A 12,084-nucleotide genomic window follows, 5' to 3' on the forward strand; every position below is an offset into this window, starting at 1 on the left:
TGCGCATATGGTAGTTCCTTAGTTCACTTCCTTTACTCTGGGCCCTATTAGTCACTTCCTGTTTAGGGTCTTTCCTCTTCTTTTGATGCTTTCCAACTTACACCAAACAACCAATCATCGCCAACTCCCCGCTGCTAACTCGCTGCAGCCAAATGGAAACTGAATTGCATTTTCGACAACTGGTCTACGCTGCTGCTGACAGTCCAACCACAGCGTGGACACCTGGTGTTTATCCCATCTACTGGTCTTCTCCTGGCAAAACAAGGAACACATCAGGGCGGGTATACGCAACCTCCACAAAAAATACTCGACACGCAAACATCAAATTTATCAAATACATCCATTGCGTAAATGGGTGGGATAATGTTCTCCCCTGTGTCTTTAGTAGAATCAAGACTCCCTATGCTTTAAGCCTGGGTAATCTTTATTCCATGTCAAGACCGGAGGTGAGCATTATGCTTGTTCAGTGCTCTGTACTAAGGACGTTGCTATGCTGATACTGGCTTGAAGTAGAAACTCTTAAAAGTAGAATCGTTCGATCAGTCCACCACTCTCAAAATTTCGTAAAAATGTACCCCGGCACAAAACGCTTTAGATGCCATGGCTCCTCTGATGGAGTGCGCCCCAAAGTGCAACACATCCACATCCGCTATTACTTCACGCAGCCATCTAGCTATTGTAGTAGCCGCTACTGCTCTAAAAGGCCTCCTGTGCATTATGAACAACTGGGACACACCTTGCCGTTTAACCTCTTTTGTTCTAACCTCATATTCTTAGATGCAAATCGCTATGCATAATTTCAGCTTAGCAGGGAAGTACGGATACGCAATCACCGAGGAATTACTCTTTGTCCGTTTCGCGATAGTCAGCATCACTACTTCCGGGTAAAACATCTTTCTATCTACTTCCAGGTCCTTCACGTCCGCTACTCTCCTGAAGGACACCATATACAGCAGAATAGCCAACGTCGCTGACAACTGTTGATCAGATAGATCCCGGTTCTGCAGCCAGTCTGCAAGGAGCTTAAAGACTATGTTGACGTCCCAATGGTGTGCATACTTCGGCTGGGGCAGTGTGGAAAGCTTCACTCCTCGCAGTAACTATACCACAGCTGGGTACTCACCTATCAAAGCGCTATCCACCGGTTTGTGACCAGCTGAAATGGCTGACCTGTACACCACTATGGTCCGAAAAGCCTTGCCTCCTTCTGACAGTGAGGCTTAAAAGTTCAGCACTTGCACTACAGGTGCTTAAACAGAATGAACACCGAGCTGGACGCACCATAGCTCTCCTTTCTTATATGCACAGTCATAGCTCCTGAGAGTAGAGGGGGCCCAAGACTGCTTGATAAACTCAGCAGCTGGTCCCGTGGGCTCCCGACACGCTGCATGCTAGCAGAGGTGGCCACCCTGCCATCATCAGAGGATGCCAATTCCCTGATGGATCTGATAGCAGATCTTGCAGGTGAAGAATCATCCGTTGGAAAGCCAAGGAATGTTGCATCAGAACTGGAAACAACGCTTGGTGACTTCCAGTGCACCGCCACTATCACTACTTCTGCTCGCTCCCAGCAGATCTTCATCAATGTCCTGGCTACCATCATGAATGGAGGGAAGGCATAATGCACTGTGCCTGACCATGACTGCAGAAATGCATCCGCACCCAGTGCTTCCGGATCCAACCTACAGTTTACAAACCTGCTTAATTGTCTATTCAATCTGGATGTGAACAGGTCCATCTCATGAGGACCCCACAGAGCTGCTTTCTTTGTGCGAAAATGCTTCTGTGCAGCATCAATGTCACTGAAGTTGTGTAGATAGCATGCATCTCAATCCGCTACTATGTTCTGGACCCCCGGGAGGTATTCTGCTGTCACGGAAATTCTCCTATCTAGACAGTAGTGCCAAAAATCTTTCGTCAGTTCTACTAACATCTTGGATCATGCGCCCCTAGGCGATTGATATATCTTACAGCTGAGATGTAGTCCATCATCAGAAAGATACAACACTCGGCCTTGTCTCCCGCAAAGACCTTGACTGCGAAGGAACCTTCCAATAGCTCTAGACAGTTGATATTCAGGTCCATCTCTTTCTGTGACCATTTGCCTCCTGTCTCCAACGGACCGCATCTTGTGCCCCAGCCGGTTCTGCTCGCATCCGACTCTAAAACCAATTCTGGAATGGCTCCAAATATTGCATGACGATTCCAGGCTTCCATATTGTGGAGCCACCATTCTAATTCTGACCTTCCTTCCTGGTCCAAGGGCACTAGCTGGTGATACCCCAGACCTTCTTGAAGGTGACAAATTTGAAACCGCTGTAAAGCCTTGTAATGTAGGGGGCCTGAAAGTATTGGTTGGATGGAGGCCGCCAGTAAGCCTACAACCTTTGCTAGCTACTGATTCGAGATTAGGGTCTTCGCTAGGGCTGCTCGCAACTCTTCCTTAATTGCCCTCAGCTTGGGCACAGGGAGCTCCAAAGTCACCTTCATGTTATCCACTACAAACCCCAGAAACTCAAGCAATGTTTGGGTTCAGTCAGGGTTTGTATTGATTGATAAGGAAACCCAGCGACATCAGGAGATCCGACGCTCATTGCACCTGTTCCAGAAGCAACAGTTTGTTTGCTGCTAGTATGATACTATCGTCTCAGTAAATTATGACTCTCAGAACTCTCTCCCTCATTGCTGCTGCCACTGATTTTATAAACTTTGTGAACGCACAGGGGGCTCAGGCTAGCCCAAAAGGGAGGCACTTGAACTTCCATGCATGCCCCTTCCATAGGAAACTTAGATAAGTGCGGTATTCGCTAGCGCTAAGCGTCTTTCAAGTCCATTCTACTAACCAGTAAACTATTCGGAGAATGTCTATGAGAAGGTGATTCCCTTCCATTTTAAAATGTCTGTAGACAAGCTACCCTTTCTGTTCTTTTCATTTGATGACAGGTCATACTTCTTTTTTTCGGTGCACTGGGAACAAAATGCTCATGAACGCGGGTGGGCAACCTAGCGCTGCGCTCTATCTTGCCCTTGGAAGCGATCAGTCACAGCTCTTCTTTTAGCAGCCTGTCTTCTGCCTGTGATTGCTCTAGCTGTCAGCGCAGAGCCCTTTGTATGGGCTCGCAGATAAACTCCATCCCGATGCCTGTTACTGTCTTCAGCAACCAGGCATTGCTGGAGAGCTTTTGCCAATTTGCTAAGCATGATGACGTCCTGCCTCCCAATGGAGAATAGCGTGCTATCGCTGCACTGAAGAAGGAGTTTTGTTGGCGAGACTCCCAGCACTGAACTCTGGGATTCTGAGGTATTCTCTGTACCTGGAATCGACCAGCCGTATGACCTCTACTGCGGCCGGTTCCTGCAAAAACTCTGCCGGGGAAAGTCTTCTTGTTTGAGGACTGAGGCTTCTCCAGGACCATGTATGTGCCCACGAACCTTCCCATCCCATTGGGGAGCGATTCGCTGAATAACAGCCCCTGTGCTGCCTCTCCTGCTTCGTATGAGACTAAATCCCCTTACTTGGGGTCAACTTTTAGTAACAGGCTCCTTTTCCTTTCGGATGAAAGGGTGCAGTTAGCGTTGCCTAAAAGGCACACAGCCCTTTGAGCCTGGGAAGCCAGTTTATCCACGTCCACTAGTTCCCTGGTGTCCGTGGCTATCCCCGCCCGGTCCTTAATTTTTGCTATTGGCCCTGCTAGATCCAACACTTTCTCTTGACAGCCTTTCCAGGCACGATTCATGCCCTTCCTGACATCTATGGATACCTTCAATAAAAAAGTTTTCATCCTTGAGTCCAGTCCCCGGGTTTCTGCAACTTTCCCTGGCAGTTCCGGCCGGGGCCATTCTGCTCCCATGCGGAGCCCTATCTCCTTCTCTATTGGTTTGCGCAATCTCTGCGCCATGTGTAATGCCACTCTTGGAGACGGCAGCCTATCATTAGATCTCGGGTCAACTATACTCTCTGGGTCAAACTTGTCTGTTAGCTCCTCTTTGTGCTCCTCTATGTTCTTCTCTTTTTTATTTCTCTTGCTGCTTTTTGAAATGTGTGAGGACTGTGAACCTGATGTGTTGGTATCTGACGATGTGTCGCTGTCACGGATATTCTGTGTCCCGGGGCAGTGGAAACAAGGCACTGCACTGTCAAGCACTGCATAAAAGCATCTTTGAGCTTGTCAAAAGCATTGACTGCCCCTGGAGTCTTCCTCTTACGCTCCTTCCTCAATTGACCCAGGGGAGTAGAAGAGGTTTTTCTCTCCCATTAACTGCTCTTTGTTACGAGGCTGACCAGAGGATATGTTTTTATTACGTTCAGAGTCTTTTTTATGTAAGCCATACCCAATTAAGCTCTCCAGTGCTTCTAATCTATCTGGTAGGGGTCATACCACTTGGCCGCTGCGTTGGTGAGGGAGTCACCCAAGACCCTCTTAAAACTAAGGGTAAGGTCTACATCTCCCTCAGCGAGCACTTGATTCTGAGACTCCATCATTTGAGTCTTAATGAATGTATGCTGCTGGGTACCTGAACACAGCAGGTTGAATGGCACGTCCTCCAAAACTGGTGATAATTTATGCCAGGTGGGGATGAATATTGTGTCTAATGCCCAGCCTGTTGCACTTAACCGTCCCACTGTTTATATGTGGGCTGCTCCGTATCTGGAGCTTGTATTTGGCGCAGCAACACTGCTATTGCCTTAAAATCGAGTATAGCGGAGTCTGCAGTCGTTCTGTTCCGTGTCTCTCTCTTTTCTGAATGTTTTCTCATGGAAGCGCTGCAGCATCATAAGGCAAGCCACCGCCGCTTCCGACGCCTCTCAGACATCCTCCATGTGATCGTGCACATTGATCCTTGCGGGCGAGTCTTAGACGCTTCCTGTAAAGGGCTTGCTTTTGGTTGCGCCATTCAGATACATGGAAATAATACTGGGCGCAAGCCGTGGGCACTAATGTAAGTTCAGTACTTACAGGTCCGGCTCGCGACCTTGTTGTTACACTTGCACTGAAGCGTTGCCCGCACTACCAACTAGGTACATGCTGAGCACGTCGAAAATACTAGAAATTGCAAAAGTACCCTAATCGGCTTCCCAGAAACACACACATATATTTGAAACTCAGCAACAGTATGATGGCACTCAATCACGCTACAATTAAACAAGCAAGTTAAGGTTGTAATTAACTTTGTGAAGAGCAGAAAAGAAGAGGAAAGGACCTGGGCAGAAAGTAACTAATGGGAATAAGGAACTACCATATGCACATGAGTGTTGGGATGTGTAGTCCAGTTTCTGTTTTATTGTATTTTAGTTGTGTTACAGAAAGAAAAAGATTAAACAGTGAAGACTTTAAATCTGCTGAAGAGTAGACTAAAAGGTGTTGAAGCATAATGTTCGCCTCCGGTCTTGACATAGAATTAACACACATGACCAGAATAATTACAATATAGGTTAAAAATATCACAGTGTCCATGTAGGCTGAGTACTATCACCGTCAATTACTTCTCAATTGCATTATAAGTTTTACTAATGTTTTTTTCAACATACTAGACTCTTAGGCCCCTTTGAAATATTTACCTTGTCGTTATTCAGGAATGCCTTTATTTGTGTTATTTCCACACAACCTTTCCGCTCTGCACATTTAAGCAGATGCACTTGTGCCTCTGTGCCATTCTCAATGGCTTTGTTGCTTCATTTACACAGTTTGACACATCAAACTAGAGTTAGTAGAGGGGCATTTCCAATAATGAAGTCCTGAAAGCCCCAACCTTCATTTCATAAACGCTCTTTCTGCCACTTACTGATGGCTAATTCTTTTTTGTCAACTGACAATGCCCCATTCCCCTAAAACAGTTGGTTGACGCAAATCAATAATTCTATTGTGGCTAAATGACATTGTTGTTCAATTTCTTTTTAATCACCTTAAGTTTAGTCCTAATTTGCAGGCCACACTTACTAAGGATGTGCAAGTGTTGATGACAAATGTGTATGGCTGCTAAGAAATACCCTTCCAAGTTTAGCATTTCCTCATAAAGATGACCCAAAATAGTTGTTCTATTAGCGTGATAAAGATTTGTAGCACAATTTATCCAGGTAGCTTTGCTATTTGCCTTAGGAGATTGTAGAGGGCTAGAGTCTGTTAAAGTCAGCAACCACTTCCAAACACCCCTTTCAAGAATGTGACAGCATTTCTGTCCTCTTTCTCAGAAATCAGCTTTCTATAACATTGGAGCTGACATTTGTTCCTTAATAGACTTGAATCACAGGGTTCATTGACAGGAGGCACAGGTGCGCTTTACATTTGGTCAACATGTAGTGGAACCAGATACCCAAATAATAGCAGATTTTAACTTGTTCGATTGTGTCCTTTCCTGTTTACCAGCTAATGACCCCTTCAAGTTTTCCCCCTCACCAATACTTTGTTTTTCATAGATTGATCAGAATTGAATGTTTAAACAACACTGATGAAGGGAGTTTAAAGCATATTGGAGACTGATCTGACTCTGAGCTAACAATACCATATGACCGGCATAGCGTTGGATCTCTTCATGTGTATCTTTTAGTTTGTGGGTGTATTATTGTACAAAGAGGCTAGCTTCACCAAATGCGGACTGTGATTTTTACATTCACATTCTTTTGAGAGGTCAGAGAAAACAAAATATTTTGCCTTCGTACGTCCAGTGTTTAATTATCAAGCAGTTGTGTATGCTGGGCAAGCCCTTCCTAAAGCCTAGTTGTGACGAGAGGATAATTTGGGCACTGCCTGCCCAAGTAATCAATTCTTCAAAGATGATTTTATTACAGGATTTTTTCTCCTACGACCTGCAATGCTATCAGGTTCTGGGCAGACATCCTTACTTGTTATGGATGGGATTAAAGTACCCGCTTCTTAAAATGCAACTGCTCCAGTGTCTAAAGACTTCTTGAAGGAGATAGGGCTATGTGTTTGATCCCATGGTTTTATGTGGGATTCCACAAGAGATGCAAGCCACCTGGCTGAGGCATTCTCTATTGATTTTAGGATTCTAATAGCAACCCCTACAGCCACTATTTCATACATTTTACAACATAAAACAACTTGACTATCACAATTTATAATTCAGCCAATGTGGTCTAATTTGGTCAGGGGATAAGTTACTGACCTTAAGTTATAGTCCCATGCTTGTCAGTTGAGCAAAGAAATTGTGTGAGTCTGATCAAATTGCTTTGCATCCCAGTTGTATGGATTGTAAATACATGTTATGAAAACTTTAATCCTAAAAATGGTTTCCCCTTATGAGAAGCATACTCCTTTTACATGCTGGTGTATGAATGTAGTTGGCTTTAAAGCAATCTTCAATACTGGTGTTATGATTGTTAACCTCCTTTGCACTGTAAACATAAGCACTTAGACGGGACCATAGGCAAAGTTGGTAAAGACTGGTATGTTAATGCTTTCACATCATATCTTTGAACAACCTATGAACAATGTCATTTGTCTCAGCCATCTAATGCCTTTGGCATTGGCCTTCTGTTGTAAGCCTTAGTTTTAAAGCCGTGTGGACATGGTTGTTAGGGGAGTTCTCCTAAAGTCCTACTAATACTAAGACTTTAGTAAGCTATCCCAATGGTTTGTAGATCCCCAACTCTTAGTATCAGTCTGCACTATCTCAGGACAGCCAGACCCCCTGTGGGAGCTGCTCCTAGTGTGGAACTCTGGTAGACAAAGAACACATTTCTTGCCTGCCCAGACACTCTGGAGCCAAGACGGGGACACCCAAAGGTTCCCGCCAAAGGCAAAACACACACACAGGCCTCCCCATCTCAGAATGGTAGAAGTGCTGACAAAGAACAACCACGCTAGTAATGGCGAAAAAAGAATAGGGGCCCCAAGTTGGTAGTTGGGTACCCTTGTTGTGCACTATCGGGGCTATGGACATAGCCTGCAGTGCACACATTAAACAGTAGTTGGTAGAACACATCCCCTGCCACCAGCCATAACTAGGAGCATAGAGAAGGGGAATACTAGTTATCCCTTTGGCACGCCACATAAGGAGGCGTGTGCCAATCTCTCAGGCTGTGCAGTTTTAGGAGAGATACTAAGTATCTCTCTAGCCTTAAAACCGGTAGTTTACTTAAGGATAAGAAAAAGGATCTCAAAGGAGGACCCTAACGGTCCCCAGCAACGCTGCCCATAAGGAGCTGTGTGCTGCAATAGTAAAATACAGATGTCTTTAAGAGCTATGGAGCAGACAGACTCCATGGTACAGGTAGATTACAAAGAATAGAGTTCCAAAAGACTGAGCACACAAGAATGAATGAGTGGAAAAAGGCTCCACTCATTCAGGAATTAAAGAAAAAGGTCCAGAAGTCCAGAAAAAAGTGCCGGGGGCCTCACTAGAAGAGGGGATGAAGGACACAAATTATAAACCTCCCTAACAATGGCGAGCCTTCTGTATGTTGCAGGCCTCCCTCCACACTGCTGACATGGATTTCTTTCACTTTGTGTGCATAGAAAAGGAAACAACAAGGCATAAGAACAAAAATAGTAAAGCTCATCTACTCAAAAAAAAGTAAGCTCTCCCACCACACCTATTCAATTTTATAAAAATGAAGAAAATAAATTGCATCATCTAATGTGCTGGTCAGATAGCACAGTGAGCTAAGCACTGGCCCCTGGTATCTGTGTGCATCCTGTTGTGGCAGGTTGGAATCCCAGCAGGGTCAATTCAACCTTTCATCCTTCCGAGGTCAATAAATTGAATACCACTCTGTGGGATAATAATATCTGCTGTTATTTCAGTGGCCTGAGACCTATGTGTGTCTTTATATAAGAAATACATTATTATTATATCAACACAACGACCATCCTACTGCATACACAATAGTGTTGCCATTTTATAGATGGTGTAGGAAATTCAAATAAACAGACCCAAAGCAGTCAGTCTTTGTGGACAAAGCAAGATATGGCGATCCTGTGCAAGATAGTATAGAATGAGCTTCCACTTGTTCAAAAACACACTATAACTCTGGCGGCAGCCGTGACGGTAAAACCGGCAGGCTGCTGCTGGAGTTGTTATTTTTTCCGGCTCCTGACTTCACAGAATCACCGGTGCATCATAGCCCCGGCCGTCCGTGAAGTCAGGCGCTGCAAATTTTACTCCCCATTCCCACTTGAGTCCCGTAGGACTCAATGGGAATGGGGAGGACGGAAGCACTGGCACCCTGTGCAATAGTGCTGGTACTTCCGTCAAAGTCTGTGAGCGGCTGCCGTCCCACCCGCCAGGTCTGACCTGGCTGGCGGGACGGCCGTTGCTCACAGAACCCAGAGTGTGCTGGTCCGGTAACAATGGTGCCAATACGCTTACCGGTACCGTTGTTACCGGACCGGCACACTCGTAATGAAGCCCGGAATTACTAATTCTTTTCAGATCCATCAATCTTTATAATTTCTGTTCCACCTTCTTTCAGATGACATCAGTAGTCAGCTTGGCTTCTGTAGATAGCTAAAAATAATGTGTCAAACTGAAGCAATTAGATTAACATGGCCTGGCTATATGGAATGGAAAATACCCTTATACCCTTCATCACACCTAGAGTCTCTTTCTAAAAGATTGACTGTTTAGGACATAACAACCAAATATTGAGCTCATCTCCAACATCCCCACATCCATGACAACACAATTTGGATTGCTTAATGTACAATGTGTGCAACTTATTTGGGGTTTGATACCAATTACACATGTTTTTGTTACAAGATTCTTTAATTTGCATGGTAACATTTAACGTGATTATTTCTCTCCAGAGCCTTAGCTAAGCCTATTTTTCAACCCCTTACTTCATTTGATCGTATATGTCCATTCTGTTCTTTGTTTTACCCTTGCAGTGTGTTATATAAGAGGGAGATCAACCCCTTTTGGCACTTGTGCATAATGATTACCTTTTTAAAATCTGTGAAAGCTCTGCAAGCAGCCTACCTATTGTGTCATTGGTGTGCCCATTGTCAGGGTTGATACATGTAATTCTATCCTTTTCTAGTCTAAAATCTGCTTTACACTGTGAGAAAGAATGAATGTCAATGGCTGAAAATAAATAATAGAGGTTTCTGAAACCCCCTCACCACTAACTGGTGACAGCTTCACTCTGGAAGTTATGTGTAGAATCTTTGGATCTGTGAAGCATCTGTCTGAGCCGTCTCACTGCATATCCTACACAGCACCTCTTCACCCCATTCAGTGGGGGACTGCCCCCATAGCCCACCCTTAACAGCCCACCTGGCTTCTACCCACCCAATGGCCTGGTCCGCACTAGTCCTCTCTGCTACAACTTTCAATTGGGGGCCTGACTCTGCCCTTTGGCCCCACCCCTGCACTCACCACAGCTGGACATTTAGTTGTCCTTTGCCTTCCAGCACGTCCTTGCCAAGCACGTCCCAAGCTCCAATCATCCACTCTCTGCAGCATATTACTTGCCGAGGTGCTTTGACTTGTGGTGAGCCAGCATGCAAGACATTGGGGGATACCTAATCTATGTCATGTAAGGGTTTTATTGGAGAAGGAAAGAATGTTAGTTGTAGATTCACAGTCGGATCCTCCCATACATTTTTATTTATTTGTATTTATTTTGTTTATATAGCCCTTTACACCAAAGTGCTTTACATTATAACAAGGGTAATACATAGAATATAATAAAAAAATTAAATTGAAGCAAATTACAAACATGAAACAAGCCAACAAAACAGTATGTAGGGCAATTTCCCTTGCTCAATAAACGAGGAAGGAAGGGGGAGCAAAGGGGGAGAGTTAAGGGAGACAGGACAGGGGATTCAAAATTAAGTTATTAGGGGATGGGAGGAAGCATAAGAGGAAATGGAGCGGGTAGGGAGAGATAAGTAGGGAAAAAATGAGGGAGGTGAGAGAGAAGTAAAGGGAGGTAAAGAGGACTGTCAGGGTGGGGAATGGAGAAGAAGAGATTTCAAGGAGGTGCGGAAGACAGAGTAGGTGGGGATGGAGCAGATAGAGAGAGGTAAAGAGAACCAATGTAGGGGGGTGAGGAGCTGAAAGGAACGGAATAGAGAAGAGGCACATGGGGACGGGGGTACTGTAAGTAGGAAGAGATCAGCCAATCGGAGGGAGCGGGAGGGAGTGTAGAATGAGAGGAGGGAGGAAAGGTAGGGTGGAGCGAGGTTGTGAAGAGATTTGAAAACAAGACAGAGGAAGTGAAATTTAAGTTGGGAGTGAAAGGAAAGCCAGCCAAGGTGAGAAAGCGGGGAGGAAATAGATTCATGAAGAGCGAGAAGACAGAGGGTACGGATGGAAGAATGGTAGAGAGATTTGAGGGGAGCAAGATGGGAGGCAGGGAGTCCAAAGAGGAGAGAAGAGTAATAGAAAAGCTGAGAGAAGATAAGGGAAGAGATTAAGAGTTTAGTGGCATGGAAGGTGAGGGAGGAACAGATTTTACTAATAATGAAGAGGTGGTAGTGACAGGCGCAAGAGGTAAGAGAAATATGGTAGGTGAAGGAGAGGGAAGAGCCAAAGTGGAGGCCTAGATTGCGGGCATGGGCAGAAATGGGAAGATTAGAAGGGGCAAAGTGAATAAAAGGAAGGGGAGAGGGAAGGGGGAGCATTTTGGAGGGAAAGAATAAGACTTCCGTCTTATCAGTGTTAATAGAGAGCAAGTGGTATGACATCCAGTTTTTAATGGCCGTGAGATAGGAAGAAAGATTAAGATGGAGGTCAGGAGTGAAGGTAGAGAAGGAAAGAAAAAGCTGGGTGTCATCAGCATAAAAGTGGTGAGAAATACTGAAGGAAGAGATGATAGAGGCAATAAGGGAGGTGTAAAGGGAGAAAAGGAAGGGGCGGAGAACAGAGCCTTGGGGAACACCATAGTCCAGGGGGAGAGTGGAGGAGATACGACTGCCCCAGGAGACAGCAAAGGAACAGTTGGAGAGGTAAGAGGACAGCAAGTTGAGAACAGAGCCTTTGAAAACAAAGGAAGAAAGAGTATTGAGAAGTAGGGGGTGATCAACGGTATCAAAGGCTGCAGAGAGGCCAAAGAGGATGAGCACTGAGGATTGCTTAGAGTAGCGAGCGGTGAGGAGGGAGTTGAGAACATATGTGAGA

General features: G+C 45.1%; 1 protein-coding gene across 13 annotated transcripts in view; it reads left to right on the forward strand.

Moving 5' to 3' along the window:
* Window positions 1-12,084, forward strand: part of RIMS2 (regulating synaptic membrane exocytosis 2) — a 2,919,733-nt gene that overhangs the window by 1,963,663 nt on the left and 943,986 nt on the right. The window lies entirely within an intron of this gene.

The sequence above is a fragment of the Ambystoma mexicanum genome, chromosome 5q (genome assembly GCF_040938575.1).
Source record: "Ambystoma mexicanum isolate Mex_15411 chromosome 5q, UKY_AmexF1_1, whole genome shotgun sequence".
NCBI lineage: Eukaryota > Metazoa > Chordata > Amphibia > Caudata > Ambystomatidae > Ambystoma > Ambystoma mexicanum.